We start from the raw sequence: 18,103 nt of genomic DNA, 5'->3' as shown, positions 1-18,103 counted from the left end.
CACAGCGCTCAAACTTTACACGGTGTTTCACAAAGAGCTCAACTTTAAATGGAAAAACATTTTCTACGCACTTAATACTTATAATATTCATGTGGAACAGGGCACAAAATATAATCTATTTTTTGTTGGGTTGATTGTCCGTCTACATAATAATTTTTATTATGGTTTCGATTTTTATTAAGAATCCACTATATGTTTCCACCTTAAGTGATCATCTTCAGGTCGTAATTGTATCTTAGCCTCTGTTCGCATGGGTATTTCTTCCCTCTCCTGAAGAATAGGTTAGGAAAATTACACTGTTGTAATTGTGGACATATCATAAAAAATCATCAGAAATTATGTAACTTTATCCTCGATGAATAGACACGAAAATTGTTACAGCTGATTAAGAATTTCGAGAGAAACAATTCGAGAACAGAAACATCTATTTCTGTCGGACCATAAAAAAGTAAACAGTACAAGAATATCACCGAGACTCCTCCGCGAATGAAGTTCACACTTGAAGAGTGACTGGCATACCGCCACCAAATTAATTCCGTGTTAATTGGAGAGTAATGTCCTGTGCGAAGCCTATTTAGACACACGAAGTGTAAAATGTACTTAACAAAGTGATTTCACTTCAGAGACAAACATTTCCAGCAATTATGCCTTCTATTAGACCATATGAGTAAGCACGCCACGTCTGTAATGCTCATACATTTTCCTGGGAAAATTTCTTAAGTTTCTCCCTTGACCTAGACGACATCGTAAGCGGAACACACGACGAAATACATAATTAAGAATACTAAAAAAAATACGAACTATAACACAAACTCCATAATAAAGGTACTATTTGAGGTTTTCACGGCTGTGAGTCTGAAGATGTCTGTCTTCTGGGTTGTAACACCATGTACTCTGGTAGATGTCCACCAGACTATACGACGCAACAACCCAGAAGCCAGCAATCTCCATATTGAAGCATTTAAGAATACCGTTTAAATTTTGCGATCATGATAAATGAATTTTGTATGGAAAATCTGAAAGAAATACACCACTAGGAATGCGTGGGCATACATGAAAAGATAACGTTACAATGTATCTTAAACAGGGCATGAGAATGAATGTTGAATTCATAGGAGAACTTTTAAAATTTCGGATCATAAAAGCCGGGGAATTTATTGCCTAGTTGAGCAACTATTAGATTCTTAAGAAGGACTCTTAACTTTTGCAATACGGATCCCAAAGCTCGCAGTTTTACCCCAATTTTCTTCTGCAACATTAAATTCCTTAAAAGTTATGAAAATATCCTTATTTAGTCTAATTTGACATTAAGTAGTTGCAGAAACTAATATTTTGCAATACCACAAGAAGAGGGCAAGATAAAACTTTAACGCCCATCGATAAACCTAAATATTGAGATTACTTTCACAAGACCGAGTTCCTTTTCGTCTCCAAAGACGTGTTAATAGGAAGGCCGATTAGATATCATGACGAGGTGTTGTGTCGTGAGTCCTTTAACGACGTTTTTATCAAGGCACTACCGAAAGAAATGAAGGAACAGTCACGAGTGGTTTAATGATAAATAGGAGGCCTTAAGCCATATTAAACCATTTCCCAAGAAATTACTTACAGGGACCCAGGAAAACTACAAATATCTACCAAGAGTTAATCCCCCTTTAGATTATAGATCACTCCTACATTCCATTAGGGACCTTGAATTTCTAAACTCGGATTGGACAGCGGCTCTCCGGAGAATTTTCAGTCTGTCCAGCCAAGGAGCTGCCTGCCGCGACTGTCATGAACATCTATTAGTGTTTAGTGTCACATCTATTCAACGTGACACTGATGACCAAACCTCGTAAGAATAATACCGAGACGACTCCAACAAAGACTTGCGACTTTTAATACTGGCCACGACACAACGTCCTTCAAAATTCATAATTAGAATTAATCGTGTCATTTTACTTTCTATAGCATGTTTTACTGTCAAATTTAACAACAACAAAAAATTACAAAAAAAAATCCCCCAGCAAAGTTTCATTGTAAAAATGCAGGTAAGTTCATATCTGTTTATAAATATTTGTAAACTCTACGAGGGTTAGTGGCTTTGACATTTGAAGCTCTTCAAGAGACATGCCACTCAGTAAACAAGGCATTGCTGTCAGACAGTTTCCAATTCTCTGCTCATGAACAACCCTGATCACGTAGCGACTGCTATATGATTTTGGTATCATTCGACCCACCAACATGTCCAGGGAAGTCCTAAAGATTCCTATATCGAAGCAGAGAACGAGTCGCATCTTATTAGATCGCACGACAGACTCTGCCTTGAAGCGAAAAGAAAACACATTTTCAATCTTCAAGCAATCGATAGCAAGAATCCCGTATCATGGCAATTTCTTTCAGCTCAGAACCCAACACTGTTTTATCTGCGTTTATAAGGCAATCTGTCAGCGACTGCTAGGGCTACGTTCCTGAAGACACCGCCGTCAGCAAGATCAAGACCTCATGAGGAAACAGAGATTAACTAAAAAAATACTTGCAGATTTCTGTCTTCTGAGTTGTTGCGCAGTTGAGGCAGTATGACCTCTGAAACGTTGCTGGACATCGACCAGACTACACAGCGCAAGAACCCACAAGACAGAAATCTTCATACTCTGATGACGGAGGCAGTATGACCTCAGAAACGTTGGTAAACATCGACCAGACTACACTGCGCAACAACCCAGAAGACGGAAATCTTTATACTCTGATGACGGAGGCAGTATGACCTCAGAAACGTTGGTTAACATCGACCAGACTACACAGCGCTTCAACCCAGAAGACAGAAATCTTCATACTCATCGCCCTGATGATGGAGGCAGTATGACCTCAGAAACGTTGGTTAACATCGACCAGACTACACAGCGCATCAACCCAGAAGACAGAAATCTTCATACTCAACGCCCTGATGATGGAGGCAGTATGACCTCTGAAACGTTGGTTAACATCGCCCAGACTACACGGCGCTTCAACCCAGAAGACAGAAATCTTCATACTCTGATGACGGAGGCAGTATGACCTCTGAAACGTTGGTAAACATCGACCAGACTACACAGCGCAACAACCCCGAAGACAGAAATCTTCATACTAAGAATCGCCCTGATGATGGAGGCAGTATGACCTCTGAAACGCTGGTTAACATCGACCAGACTACACAGCGCAAGAACCCAGAAGACAGAAATCTTCATACTCTGATGACGGAGGCAGTATGACCTCAGAAACGTTGGTTAACATCGACCAGACTACACAGCGCAACAACCCCGAAGACAGAAATCTTCATACTCTGATGACGGAGGCAGTATGACCTCAGAAACGTTGGTAAACATCGACCAGACTACACAGCGCAACAACCCAGAAGACGGAAATCTTTATACTCTGATGACGGAGGCAGTATGACCTCAGAAACGTTGGTTAACATCGACCAGACTACACAGCGCAACAACCCCGAAGACAGAAATCTTCATACTAAGAATCACCCTGATGATGGAGGCAGTATGACCTCAGAAACGCTGGTTAACATCGACCAGACTACACAGCGCAAGAACCCAGAAGACAGAAATCTTCATACTCTGATGACGGAGGCAGTATGACCTCAGAAACGTTGGTTAACATCGACAAGACTACACAGCGCAACAACCCCGAAGACAGAAATCTTCATACTCTGATGACGGAGGCAGTATGACCTCAGAAACGTTGGTAAACATCGACCAGACTACACAGCGCAACAACCCAGAAGACGGAAATCTTTATACTCTGATGACGGAGGCAGTATGACCTCAGAAACGTTGGTTAACATCGACCAGACTACACAGCGCAACAACCCAGAAGACAGAAATCTTCATACTCGCCGCTGTATAAATCCCAAATCATACATTTTGGAAACCCCTGAGTCTGCAAACTCTTGCCTTCCCCAGTTAACAGGCTTCCGTTCTCCTTCCAGTGGATTCCTGTATGGAGCGCCCATCAACAAAACGGCACAGTTGTCCACGTTTATGACGTCGTACCATGTCGGTCCATGCATATCAAGAGACAGATCTTGATCACGTATTCTGTAAGCATTCATTCAGAGCCTTCAACGTTCGACAATATTTGACATCGACGTCATGTCTCTTGTTATGAATAACTTACATAAACTAGACAAAATTAACGCATGAGGACATCGTCTCTCTATCCTCCTTATGTAAATTAAATCTCGGAAACTGGTAAACTGACTTGAACTGAATTTGGTACAAGCTCCATCATTGCGTATTGTGGAACAACTTCACTAGCTTACTTCTATGGACGGTTGCTATATAACAAGGTCTCTTCTATTTCCATCCACTGTCCTTCCGGTACTCTGCAGCAGGACTGATAATTTTCGTTCATCTATAGTTCATTCCTTTTCTTGTGATGCTTAATCCCCGCTGGCACATAAAACATCCAGTGAAAACAACAGAAACTTTTGTACTATATTCGACAATTTAGTGGTGTCACGTTTTACCTTCCAATTATTGAGAGTCTGGTATGAACCACTAAGTTATACTTCGCGAAGCTTGTGAGATCGACCGAAACAGCCCGAGAAGCACACGAATTGAGTCAGTCGGGCCACCCGGCTAGCATTCGACCACTCTAACTGGTTTTCACTCAAGCTTCACGAGAAAAGGAATCTATTACAACTCTCGGCTTTCTGTCTTCCGCCTTGGATGTATCCACTCAACACTTGTTTCTACCATTCTTCGGGCAATGCTAACTGATTTGTTTACGTGCCTCTTCGGGGGTGGGGGTTGTCTCCTTTCGACATTATTTCCGATCGTCTCCACGACCTCACATCTGCAGGTAAGGCCATGAAATTAAGAGCAAAGTAGATAACACAGAACTTCAGAAGTCTTAATGGATTATAGACTTATTTTTGGCTCTTAATTTCAATGGCTGTTTCTTCATTACAGCTGGCATCAAGGCGTACGGTACGACATGCTTGTCACAGAGACAATTGGTTGTGAAAACTGTGTTCGTTGCATTGACAAGAAAATTTCAAATAATGAATACCAAAAAATAATTTTCGATCAATGTAATTAGTCATCACGGTTGAGGACGTGTTACGATATACAGATTTTTTAACGCAAACACAATACAATACGTACAATTTTCAGTACTGTATATAACGTGAAGAATATCCCGGACGGTTAAATACGTGATTTATGTTTACATTATCAACAGAATGATCGTCCAGAATTAACTTCGTAGCAGATAATTTTATTAACGTCTTTATTTCAGCCATAATCATAACTCAAATGCAATGATCATGACATTTGATATTTATACATCGGTGCAAAAACAAATCGTGGTTTTCTAGGCTGTGAAGACGAAATCATCACCACCACCATCGTCACGGTATAAGGATTAAGCTATGTCCTGTCGGTCCATATTCCAAACATTCCTTTTCTCAATATGTTCCCTGCATCAATTGTATCCTCTGGCTGTCTGTTAAGATTTATACTACGGAATATGAATTCATATTTTAACATCTTCATACCCATTCACCTCTTCAAATTTAATATTATTTTATTATCTTGCCTGAATTTCTGGTCAATAAGAAAGAATGAGTTTTCTATTATCGTACAAACTCTGCATCATCATTTTTGTAATTATAAATTTGTATGTGAAGAATATTAAATTATGTTTCCAGATATAATTTGAACTGCTCTTAGCTCTACTGGAGCAGAACCCGAAGTATGATACTGACGATCTCAAGCCAGTTCTATCCCCACCAATTTTTTTTTAAGATACATCTTAAAATCATAGACCCCCTTCTCAACATACCTGTCCGATCAGACTTCCTATTTCACTCTCCATACAAGGAAGGACGACTTCCGTAATTAGTGGGGGTCTCTTATGCAGCACCATGAAAATCGATATTTTATTCACAAATACTTATGTTATTCGCTAAGTAATTTGTTCTAAATTTCTCTTGCTATTTCTTAGTTATGAAAAGAGACACAAATTTTTCGATAGCATAAAAGTAATTCGTTTTTATAGCTCGTGGAGAATCAGTACACAAATCAATACAAACGTATTGCAAAAGAATTAAAATTTATTACAAAAAAATGGAGCCCAGCAACCGTGGAAATATATTTTAACCGGAAAATAAAAATCTTTAAATTTTTAACAATATGGTGAGAAAGATTCTCATTTGTTATATCTAGACCAAACACGACTAGACATATCGTTTTCTGAAAACGATGACTGGGTTTCATCAAAACAGACGCATTTCAATTTATTAATAAACAGTCAAAAATAGCTCTGGTATTGATGAAAGACTCTCGGGTTACAACACGCTTCCCAAATGCTTCACGAACAGTAGAAAACAATTTCGATTGGAATAGAATTTTCGAGAATGAACACATTTTCCTCTCGTGAACACTTGCACAGAACCTGCGGCCTTACGATAAGGTGACCTAGAGTCCAGTGTCACGATATTGGGAGAGTACCGACTTATGATTTCATTTTGTTCTGTAGTACTGTTACAGGGTTGAGTTTGAAATGAAACATTCTGTGTGTGTGTATGTACATTTTTAACGCATATGCATATTTCATCAATGGGCAGAGAAATCGAATTAAAATCCCTTTTGAAGGACGTGCTGATGGGAATTCATATTATCCATGAGAGGAAATTGGAAAATTTACTAAGGGAAAACCTGAGAAATGGGGCAAAAACAGTGGGGGGGGGGGTGTTTCTACGTATAGAGGATATTTTATAACACGTTATACGGTTTCAGGAGTTTCGAAGTGTGTATCTGTATGTGTGTGGCTACAGAACACATATATCATCTGGCAAATCCGAGATCAGCTTCTAGTCAGAATGAAATGTGTTTTGTAAACAAGAGGCCGATAGATTTTAATGTTATCCTGCAATTATATTCAAATATAAACTACCGAGAAACTGAACATAGTAAAAATTGAAATGACATGCCTTAAATTAGGCCACGACATCTTTTACATTTAATTACTTACTATCATCCTCTCATTCCACGCAATATAGTCGGAGTTCACGAAAAAGCAGTTTAAATTGATGGTTTTATTAAAATATTAAATTAAAATTGTGACTAGTCACCTGCTTGCGACCGGATTAGTAACAGAGTCACCAGTTATATTATAAATTGGAAACAACTAGTTGATAGAATCTTCCTTCAAATACTAATATAAACATAGTTCCAGTGCATTCTACATATCCCGCCCATATCATTTAATTTATATGTGGCGAAGTTCACGTTACGAAATAAAACACACAAATTTATCCAAAGACAGTAATTTCACTCGTCTATCCAGACAGAATAAAAATCGTGCGAATGTTTCCCACATTTTCACACTTCGCAGAATTAACGACATTTTGTCTCCAATATTACCATCGTATTCGGCCTGCCCCTTCACGAATTCATTTGTCCCTGACAGCAGAAACTTCCAGAACACACGCTTACAAGTATTTTTAAACGAATAATTTTCAATAGTGTGTGGAAGTGTGAGGTCCACTAAGAGAGACACTAATCTTTCCCTCTTATATCCTATCTTCTATTTCTTTGTACTCTCTTCCATACGTACGGTTGGAAAGTCGTGGAATATATGTCTCATTGATGTTACCAGCAAAGTAATGTATTTCTTAGACAACGTAATAATAACTGTGTAGATACGTCTCCATATTTACGAGATCCTTTCTGCCTCCATCATGAGGACGATGGTGATGGAGGAAGCAAGGACATCTGAAACGTTGGTAAACTTCTGCACTCTACAACCCAAAAGACAGTACCTCAGTATAATTATTGTTCATTTACAGCTTTGCTGTTCATTCGACTGTCAGCGTTTCTCATCCTCCCTCGATTTAGGTCCAGTAATATTCTAAAAGTAGGATTTGAGGTATTTACGGCGGTGAGTGTGAAGACAAGACATTTTCAATTACGTAACGGAGTTGGCATTTGAGATTGTACGAGATGCAGGTTAAATCACGCGGGGAAATACGGACCTTTATCACAGACCTCGGTACGAGAAAGACGGCCAGAATCGAGAGAATTATTTAAGACCCTTAGCTACATACAGGCCTACATGGTCAGACAAAGCGAAAGAGATTGATTATTTCTGCCTACAGTAATACAAAATACGAGGCTCGTCCACAAAGTAAGTTTCCCTGGGGCCGTTTACAGAAACAAAACACAATTTCATGGAAATATTTATTGCAACAGATACAGCAAGTGTCCAGCTATTTTTCAACATATTCGCCACCGGAATTGAGACATTTGTCATACCGTGGGACCAACTTTTGAATACCTGTGTCGTAGAAGTCTGCCGCCTGGGATTGGAACCACTGTGTGACAACCATCTCCGCCTCTCTGTCATTCTCAAAACGCTGACGCTGACCGGACAGGAATTTCTTGAGGTGTAGGAAAAGATGGAAATCACTGGGAGCGAGGTCCGGGCTGTAGGGTGAATGATTAAACACCTCCCAGCTGAACTCCTGCAGGAGACTTGCTGTCCGTCGAGCCGTGTGCGGCCTAGCGTTATCACTGACCGCACTTCACAGTCGGCGGGAGCTGGAATAAGAACCTCCATCTTCAACAGCTGCAACGATGCTACTGTGAGAACGCGGGAAGTACCGTTAGTGCATGCGCCATGCTACGTCATTGCTCTATCACGTACGCACAGTCGCTTCGTGCAATATAAGGTTTGCTAGCTGTGGGACGAGTGGGAAACTTACTTTGTGGACGCGCCTCGTAACACACGGAGAGAATGTGTGAAGGCTAGTTACATCAGATAGTAGGGCGAGGGTAGGCGATTAAGACATTCGAAAGAAAATATTAATACATTATATGAAGTAAAGTGGAATAGTAGTTGCTGAAAAGGAGAAATATGAAGCTCCTCTTTACTCTGTTTAAATCAGACTAATCTTGTTTACACTTTCTTTTAAACTTCCTTCGTCTCCCTTATCCTCAGGACGCATAAAGTTAAGTACAACGTCCATGTAAAGCAACGTGTAAAACTATTTGTACACAGACGTGACTTGTAAAATAACAAGGAGGCCGGAACGTTGTACAAATTACCTGTTTTAATTTAGATTTATCTGGCTTAACACAATGGACGGTAATAGCATGTTAATAAATAATTTTATTTAACACAAGACAAATGGACATAAATTTACTTGCAAATAATCACACACAACGTAAATGTATCGTTGAAACTGTTACCTTCACACGTCCTTTGAAGCATTGCACATAAGGTAGTTACATTTCAAAAAAAACCTTTTTCCTTTATAATCTCATCGCCAAGTTGACAAAGGGCCTATTATCGCTAGTTAAAACAGAGTTTTCCCAGTCGGTGAATTCATAAGAGCCATTTCTCCTGCCATTCCAACTTTATACTCGAGTAATTTCTTCAATTCAATCGCAGAACCGCGACTGACACAAGCTCTATAATTAGATTCTCTCTTCGCTCGACCCGAAAGCTCCATTTCTTACAATAGGAAAGGCGTGGTTTCTGCATATTTAACAGCTAACATTTCCTTACACGGTATAAACCTATTAATCTTTGTAATGGAGACGCGTGGTGTTTTAATTCAGTAAGAAATTATTTTTTAATTTTCTTTGAAGACTTACATAATAGACGTTCTGAATTTCTCTCTTAAAATTTCGTATCATCCACCTCATATCCATATCCTTAGAACATATTTCATTACACCCTTTCAAATATTTTGATTTGCTATTTAATTATAATTATATCATATTTAATTATTCATCGCATCTGTGCCCTGTATCCACTCGATTCAAGCGAAATTCGCCGCAGAAAATATTTTGCAGCAGACAATTTAGTTCCATTAACCACATCAGTTCTTCCTGTTTGCTCCAAACTTACACATGAAACACGGACTTAGTCAGGGCTTTCCAAGACTATTACAGGAACAGCATGATCCATGCATTTAAGACAAAGATAAACGAAAGGCAGAAATAACAAACTCCATGTGACTGCCCTTTTTGAGAAGATAAAAGTCAATGGTTCAAGAAACGCCCCGTAATTTGTAAAAAGAAAAGTTTAATTCTTTACACACCAGAGCCCAAAAGTGGTCATTTTCGTCACTAGTGTTGAAATCGTCCATCAGTACGAGCGGTATGTCATTCAGGCTCGTCAGATGCCGCCTGAGTTGTCCGAGCGCGCTTACGTTGCCTATATTCGCGGCAGTACTGCGCGTTGGTTTGGGGTCCGGGCCCGACGTTTTCCGTGTCATTCTCTTTGGAATGTTATGCTCTACGCATTCGTGCCAGATTTTTGTAATTCTGGTTGTACTTTGCCCTCATATATCGCGACATTTTAAGAAAATCGGAAAATTTTCAAACTTTTTTAAATTCACAGCCTCGTATCTTTTTGAGTTTTTGAGATACACACTTGGAGGCCAGGATGAGTTGCAACATATACACTCCTCTTCAAAACTACACTTGTTTCATTCAGATCGGATAATTAGTCTCTGAGATATGATCCCGTTTATGGACACGTGTCGAATCCGGAAAGTCGAAAATCGTGGGTTCAATTTGCGCGTGCGCAGTTCGCGACTTCCAGCCGCCACGAATGTCGGAGCGGTACTGACACACACTTTCATCCTTCCTCTTTAAAGCGAGACTCAGATGGCGACGCTATGTCTATTTTTAGCCGAGTTATTGAAGTTTGAAATTACTTCGACAGAAACTGTCGCTCATTTGGGCATTTTAAAGATGTTTTCACGTCAAAAATCAATCTTAAAATTTCTCTTACTAAAACACACGTGTTAGGATAAAGTACGAGGGAGGTAGATAACACTACGGGTCTACAATGAGGTTGAGGAGAAATCAGAATGCAGAGAAATGCGCAGCATCCCAAGCAAGATAAGAACTATTTTCGTTTTCCGTCGCGCAAAACGAAGTCACGATTTCATTAATTCTTATACCGCGTGCCCCATATCAACTTCGCCTTAGGTGTCATTGTGGCAAATGTTTGGCCATGCCGTACTTCTCATACGCACCCCTAAAAGTGCGTATCTACAAATTTGCATAAATATAAGACGAAGAAGAGTCCCACAGAAACACTAATGCCCGATTACTGTCCCATAACAATACACATTTGGAACACCCGTTATTGTATGAGATACGTTGCTGGCTTGCAGGAACTACAAGAGTTAGTTACTAACTTTTAACCCAGTAAGGCCACACTTCTGCCATCCCTGGAAGGAACTACGAAAAAATAAGGATTCAAACGAGGTCAATATTTCATTATCCGCAATCAAGAACTTTCTATGTCGGATTTGAGGTTTTCAAGGCGGTGAGTCTAAAGATGGCTGTATTGTGGGTTGTTGCGCTGCCAAGGATCCCTGAAACGTCGGAAAACTTCTACCAGATTAAACTGCGCAACAACCCATCTTCAATAACTTTCTTTCTTAAGAATAAGTTCACTTCGCAAAAAGTTTGTTTAAAACCGTTGTTCTAGTCAGACAAAGTTTGTTACGAAGGCAGCCCTTATCAAGTCGCCTAGCTGTCTAGATGGTACAACTTATGTATGCTGCAACCTTCCTTACTATCAGGGCCAACGATCTAAAAACAAAAATACAATGGTCATCAAAATCAAGATGTTCGACCATTGTCTTCTTCCCTATCACAGATAAACCTGACCCCACGTCCCACCTCCTGTTCCAGAACAATAATTATCATATCATCAGCTCGATTAATCTAGTTCTTGTAAAAACCTTTTGTTTTGTGATGGCAACGGCGTAGATTAATTAAGACATCGAAGAAAGGAAAGTTCAGATTCCCGGGGCCATCACCATTTAAAACAATTTTCTTGGAGACTCTGTGTTTCGAGAAAACATATTCGGGAAGAGAGACGTGTTACAATTCTAAGTATTGTCCACGCGTGGTACAAATGTATCCGTAAAAAAATTCAAATATCTGTTTGGAAATCTCGAGAAAGTGCAGTTTCAACCCTTCAATAGGCTCTGATAACAAACAGACTCGAGGATATAACAAATATTAGCATAGAGACAAGTAAGAGGAACCTATTTAAGTAAACAGACAGATATTGTACATAACTGGGTCCCGATAAACCGGTATGACGACTCCAGCTGCTGCAAAATCCTCTTTTCTCGCGTAAACCACTCAGCCAATCAATACCCGAAGCTAGCTAAAACCTTTCAGACCTCAGCTGGCCTAAACATCATATAAACATTCACTTCTCACCTCAAAGAAAACAAAACACCTCAATATTTAGCGCAATTTGTTCAATACGGTCAAAAACGAAAAAAAAAATCCATTTACATACACGCAAAAAATAAAACAGCAGTCGTTATAAATGCTGGTTCCTTCAACATAAAATCAATCCTTCGTTACGATTTAATCTTTTCTTAAAAAAATTTCGTACGCATTTTACAGGCGGGCGGACGGACGGGGTGTTGAAATCATATACCCCTGTACTAGGTAAATTGTGATGATCCACATTCCAGGTGGATCAGAACAAGATAGCCATGCACGGTTCCATAACAGGCCCCACGTGCACACCAACACAAAGCGCAGCTGTCGCATTAACGAGAAATCATTTCTATTCGTCAGGGCAAATTTCCTAACCAAACACTTCTGGTCTCCAAAACCCTTGGCTGGATAAATGACAGAAAATTGAAAAAATCTCGTCCTGAAATTCACACAAGAGTACAGTGACTGGTAAAGCCAATTCTGAGAGCTACGTCAATACCACGACAAGGCCAGATCCTGAGATACAGAAATCACACTCTTCACTCACTGACCTTGTAGAAACAAAAGACTAGGAACACGACACACAACACTGTAATCGTAGCGAAAATAAGTTCGGAATATGTTAACTTCGTAAAAATGTATCCATTCAATTTTGTTTATTAAACAGGTCTACAAAATCTGTACGATTGTTTGGGTCAACAACGGTGTCTGCATTTCCGTATAAATGATGGATGCACTGTTTTTTTTAACAATTTCTCGAAACTTCTACATCCCAACACAGCTAAATCACACGCCTGCGAGAACACACGACACTGCAGTGTAGGAAGAAGACCTTTGGATTACGTTGCTGAGACAATTGCCCTCGCGAGACAGATTAACGAGGACCTTAGAAACAGATGCAAGGCAATTTTAGGGGATTTCAATTCATATAATTTCGCTCTAGCTCAGCTATTCTCTTTTTACAGACGCATCGGATTCAAATTTTCGTCCTAAATCACAGGATCCCTACGTCGCCCCAAACAAAATACACAGCCCTGTCCATTATTTTAACAAATGACGAAACTTCTCTGCCAGTTTCGTGGCCCCACAGTCACTTCAGTCCTGAAGATGGTGACATTATGCATCTCCGAAACTCTGACAACACGTCTGCACGGCAACTGAACTCATAGCCAGTTACACTCAACGTTCCAAGAAGCGATCAGACGGATGATAAGATGACCCCGAAGAACTTCATTACATCGCCCACGCGTGCCTGCATCAGTGTCCCATTAAATAGCATTCACCTGACTAATTTCCTTCATGTTGCCTGTCATTACGTAAAATGCATATTCCGTCGTTTCTTCTATACGCGAACTTCTGTGATAAATTATACGCTGACGACAAATAAAATCATACAAGACTCGTGGCACTAGGAAATGAATCAAATTCCGTCGATAATGAAGTCTAGCTCGCGTCCTACACGGTTGTTACGATATTGATTTCATGTTCACCACACATTTTTTTCATTACAGACGCGCCATACGAGAAATTAGGAATGATAACACGGAACCCTAAAGATTTCCAAGGCAAAACAACCGATATTTTCATAGGGTTTCTATATTAAGAACATAAATTACCGTATGTTTCAGGCTGGTGGAATTTCACGGCCCAAAAGTTCTTCTCAAACGTCCTTATCTTTCTCATAACAATGTAAAGAGCTTACGTAACACAAAACTATATTGTTATCTCACGATGCAGCACAGTGTTAATTGGCAATTATAAAGACGTATAAAGAAACCACATATCAAATCTACACAAATAGTAATGCAACAGCGATGTACTTTCGTAATTATTTTAACCGCACATATCTACCTGAACACCAACAGTCTTGAAATCACTTCATTCTAGAACCAAAAACGTAAGGAAATTGGGGGTAAGCAATACCCAAACTTCATCAACATCAAAGTTTCCTTCTCATATCTCTGTAGGCGAGAGCGTACGTTATAACGAAACCTGCTTTTAATATTTACTTACTACATTTATGCACGCTCCTCTGTTTTTAACACTCACAATCATTCTGTCTAGTTGAGGCGGGACATTAACTATAGCTTAAGAGCACAAAACAGAACACAACCACAGCGCGAATCAATTACCTACGAAATTCATCACGAGTAATGGGAAACACGGAAACTTCGTTCTGTAAACCGATCGATACTTTGTTCCGGACGCTCAGAAATGGGAACAAACTGAAAGGAAAAGACCAGGGTTAGATTCTTCTGTCCTACGGTTTCAGTCCAGTGGCGAACTCTTGTTAACGCGATAGTGAACCTTCAGGTCCCGTAAACTACAGAAATCTGACTAGCTCAACAAATGTTAGCTTCACAACAATCACGAGACTTCCGAGTTCGCTACACCTATCCAGCTCAACAACGTCCAGCAACACTGAGATTACTTCCAACGAATTCGAATCGTTTACTTGTGCGAATAACACGTAACTCCAGGAATATTCTCGCTTTGAAATTAATACGATTTCTGTAGTGAGAAAAACTCGAAAACTACAGACGAAGAATTGTCAAAATCGAAACATTTCTTGAATTCCATTTTCATACAATGCCACAACACACGAAACTTTTATTTTCTTATTTATTTTATCCGTAACAACGTCATCTATTATGAAAATACTCAGAAGTACATCGCTTCTTACATTCCCGTGTCTGTGGCTCTAATCACCACAAACTGCCCCCAACATACTGAGTGGCGTACACATCATGCGTAATTCAATCCCTAATTGGTTCAGGCATTCTACGTCGAGTTCTGATTAGGAACTAGCGTTTAAATAGCGAGATTAAGCCTAAGTGCGGTTTATCAAAACTGACTTAACGATGACAATATCAACAAAATAGACGAGCCGCTTCTGTAAATAAATGAAAACTGGTGCCTTGCCAGTTGTATGAACTTAGGAAATTGAGAAATAATTCCTAAAGAAAATGCGGAAGATTCGAGAATATCACTCACGGATCTAACAAAGCCTTGACAAAACAGGCAACACCTGGTCCTAATGCAATACACATCATAACCGTCAATTCGTCGTGCGAAGGTCAGGAGCACAAAGCGTGGGACCTGGCAACAATCGGCCACTTTCACTTGCTCAATACTCGCTCAACGACGGCTTGACGAAACCTGGCTAAGGATTACAATTCACTTTTCACTTGCCTCAAATTAAGCAGAATATTCAAGAGTGCACGCGTAAAATTCAATATCCTCACCATCAATCATCGTGACAGGCAAACGTTTTTCTTCTACACCGTTTCCTTAACATCACGAAACGAAATCAGATTAATAATACCGTGTAAGATAAAACATAAGATCCTGGTGAAAGACTGATCACACCATTCTCCCAAATGTTCACTACTGAATAATAATATACCGTAAGTGGAAGTAAACAAAATATCGATATATCGCACTAGAACACAATCGCGAAAACCTTAAGATATTCGAACTCATTTTCAATATTTCCCAAAAAATTATTTCATTTAATGTAGCAATTTTAACCTTAAACACAAAATTGGAAAACCCAAATTGTTCACTTTCCACACGACAAATTTTTTAAAAAAAAGTAAAAGACGATGGTGTTAAATACACTTTGAAACACAAATTCAAACACCCATCTTAAATTTGCATTGACGATAAAACAATCGATCGTTTAGTACAGTTCACCTCACATTAGTTTCTGGGGACGACAAATGAATTGAAACTCACCTGGGTAGCATCCGTATAATGTGTGGAAGAATTTTTGTTGATCAGCTGAGATCCAAACATTGATATTCCACTGGAGGTGGGGCTGCTATAGACCGACTGGTATCGTCCTGTTGCGGCAGCATTATTTTCGTTATAAGAACTTTCACTAAGAACACCAACAAATACTACACACTTTTAATTTAATTTGAATGCGTCTAAATTATATTTCACGGAGATAATTCGTAGCAGTACAGTGAAAACTCCCTTTACTTTAGCCAAATATTTTTAGTAATATTACGAATTTCAGACACTTCCACGTATTTGCGGGGCAACTCCCGTCAAACTTTCTTGCACATCCATTTAAACTAAACGTTCTTCCTGTCAATGTAACACGACGACTGAAGACTCCGCGTGTCCGCGTAATGCATACCTACCAACCGATAGTCGCACACATCTCTACGTAGCGAGTTCTCGACCAATCAAAACCTCGAATGGGAGGAGTTTCGCCCCTTCAAGTGGGAACTCTATGTATCAGAGATAAAGCCGACAGCCTGAGCTGTATAGAAGCTGTAAGAATTATATAAGTCGTTGAACCACAAAAAGTTAATAAACTTTATAAGTAAACGCAATTATCACTTTTCACACATGTTACAGCACCCGTGTAATTTAAACATAATAAACACATTTTCCTTTAAACATCATTGGTACCTTAATTAATGTCGTGCTTATGAACTTTAAAAAAACAGGGTAATGTGTTTATAAGACCACATGGGGTCGTAAGCCAACATATGAAACTGTCTACTCTCGTTACACGTTAAATTTGACTGAAGTTGTTTTTCCGACCCGTACAGTTCAACAGACAAGTAGAAAGTGAAGCTTTATCCACATACCTACATACCCCGCTTGAAGCGCCTAAATGTTTCGTCTTTCCGCCGTCAGATGTCAGACAAGACCTGACAAGCTGGAGTGTGTAGTACACATGCAGTATTGCTACTACCTTACGAACACGTTTCAATGGCGGTGGAGGGCATGGGTGAAGATACCAAATTTGTTGGAAACTTGTATTAAACAATCTATTTCTTCTCATCACCTCACAATTACTCGCGATAGCAAAGGCAATTATTTTTCTTGGTTCAACGAATTCATGCCAGGTCGAACAGGTGAGGTTTCAGTGGTTTCTTCGAAGTTAAGGTATCACAGAGATACAGCTTCGCACACTTCAAGGTTGTGTAAGCTTCGAGTGGCAGCGCAGTTACGACGTTCAGTGATCGCAGTTCGAGAAGCGCTTATTTTTTACGTAAAAAATTACCCAGTAATAAGTGTTCCTCTGAAGGATACGTTCCCTGTGTCACCCGACATCTGCAAGGCCGTCTGTAGAAAGACCTGGTGCAGCAGAGGCGGGTGAGGCACAGATGGGTAGGGTCAAATTTAGAAAAAATATGTTCAAATTTTCGAAATATCAAAAAACGCTGCAAATCTGGTGAAAAGCGCAAAAAACCAAAAATTTTCGGAACATTCTAGAAAAATTTAAAAGTTGAAAATTTTCAAAAATTCTTAGTTTTGTGCGCTTTTTGGACGATTTCCTAGGTTTTTGATTTTCCGAAAATTTTCGAAAAAATTGAAATTTCTTTTTGAAAAATTTCAAAAAAATTCAAAATTTTAAAAAATTAAAAATGGTTGCAAATGGCATGAAAAGCGAAGATAACTACAAATTTTCGAAATTTTCGGCAAAAACTTTGAATTTGAAATTTTTCAAAAAAAATTGGTTTTTTGCGATATTTGGACATTTTCCTACATTTTTTAATTTTTTGAAAATTTTGAAAAATTTTATCTCTTATCAAAATTTTCTCCACACTATCCCGGCCAGGACCGTCTGTGTACGACCCGGTCACTTCCGTTCCCTTTCTCTGAGGGACGCGGAGTCTGCCGAACTCGCTCTCTGCAGGATACGTTCTCTGTGTCACCCGACATCTGCCAGGTCGTCTGTGGAAAGACCTGGTTCGGCAGAGGCCGGGTGAGGCATAGACCGAAGCAAGCAGAGGTGTGATTTTCCGAAGTTTCGAAAATTTTTTGAAAAATTTTCAAACTTTTAAAAAATGTAAAAATGGTTGCAAATGGCATGAATAGCGAAGATAACT

General features: G+C 39.5%; 1 protein-coding gene and 1 long non-coding RNA gene across 20 annotated transcripts in view; one reads left to right on the top strand and one right to left on the bottom strand.

The window, feature by feature from the left end:
- LOC147871654 (uncharacterized) overlaps positions 1-16,449 on the bottom strand; it is a 309,056-nt gene extending 292,607 nt beyond the window's left edge. For 7 of the 19 annotated variants that reach the window (XR_015538508.1, XR_015538504.1, XR_015538505.1 and 4 more), the window contains exon 1: positions 15,987-16,407. This is a non-coding gene — a long non-coding RNA (uncharacterized LOC147871654). Of the gene's footprint in view, positions 1-15,986 lie in introns of all 19 variants that reach the window. The other 12 variants (XR_015538501.1, XR_015538499.1, XR_015538500.1 and 9 more) reach the window with 5 other exon arrangements.
- Positions 8,742-18,103, top strand: part of LOC147871651 (structural maintenance of chromosomes protein 6-like) — a 70,210-nt gene continuing 60,848 nt past the window's right edge. Inside the window, exon 1 of the mRNA XM_087360481.1 lies at positions 8,742-8,759. The gene's annotated coding sequence lies outside the window, so the exon portion shown is untranslated. The remainder of the gene's footprint in view (positions 8,760-18,103) is intronic.

This window comes from Zootermopsis nevadensis, unplaced genomic scaffold (genome assembly GCF_977971745.1).
Source record: "Zootermopsis nevadensis isolate Lab colony 2312 unplaced genomic scaffold, Znev_1.0 Znev_ptg000045l, whole genome shotgun sequence".
NCBI classification, from domain to species: domain Eukaryota; kingdom Metazoa; phylum Arthropoda; class Insecta; order Blattodea; family Termopsidae; genus Zootermopsis; species Zootermopsis nevadensis.
The sequence above is the reverse complement of the archived record's forward strand: the minus strand, read 5'-3'. Positions and strand labels throughout refer to the sequence as shown.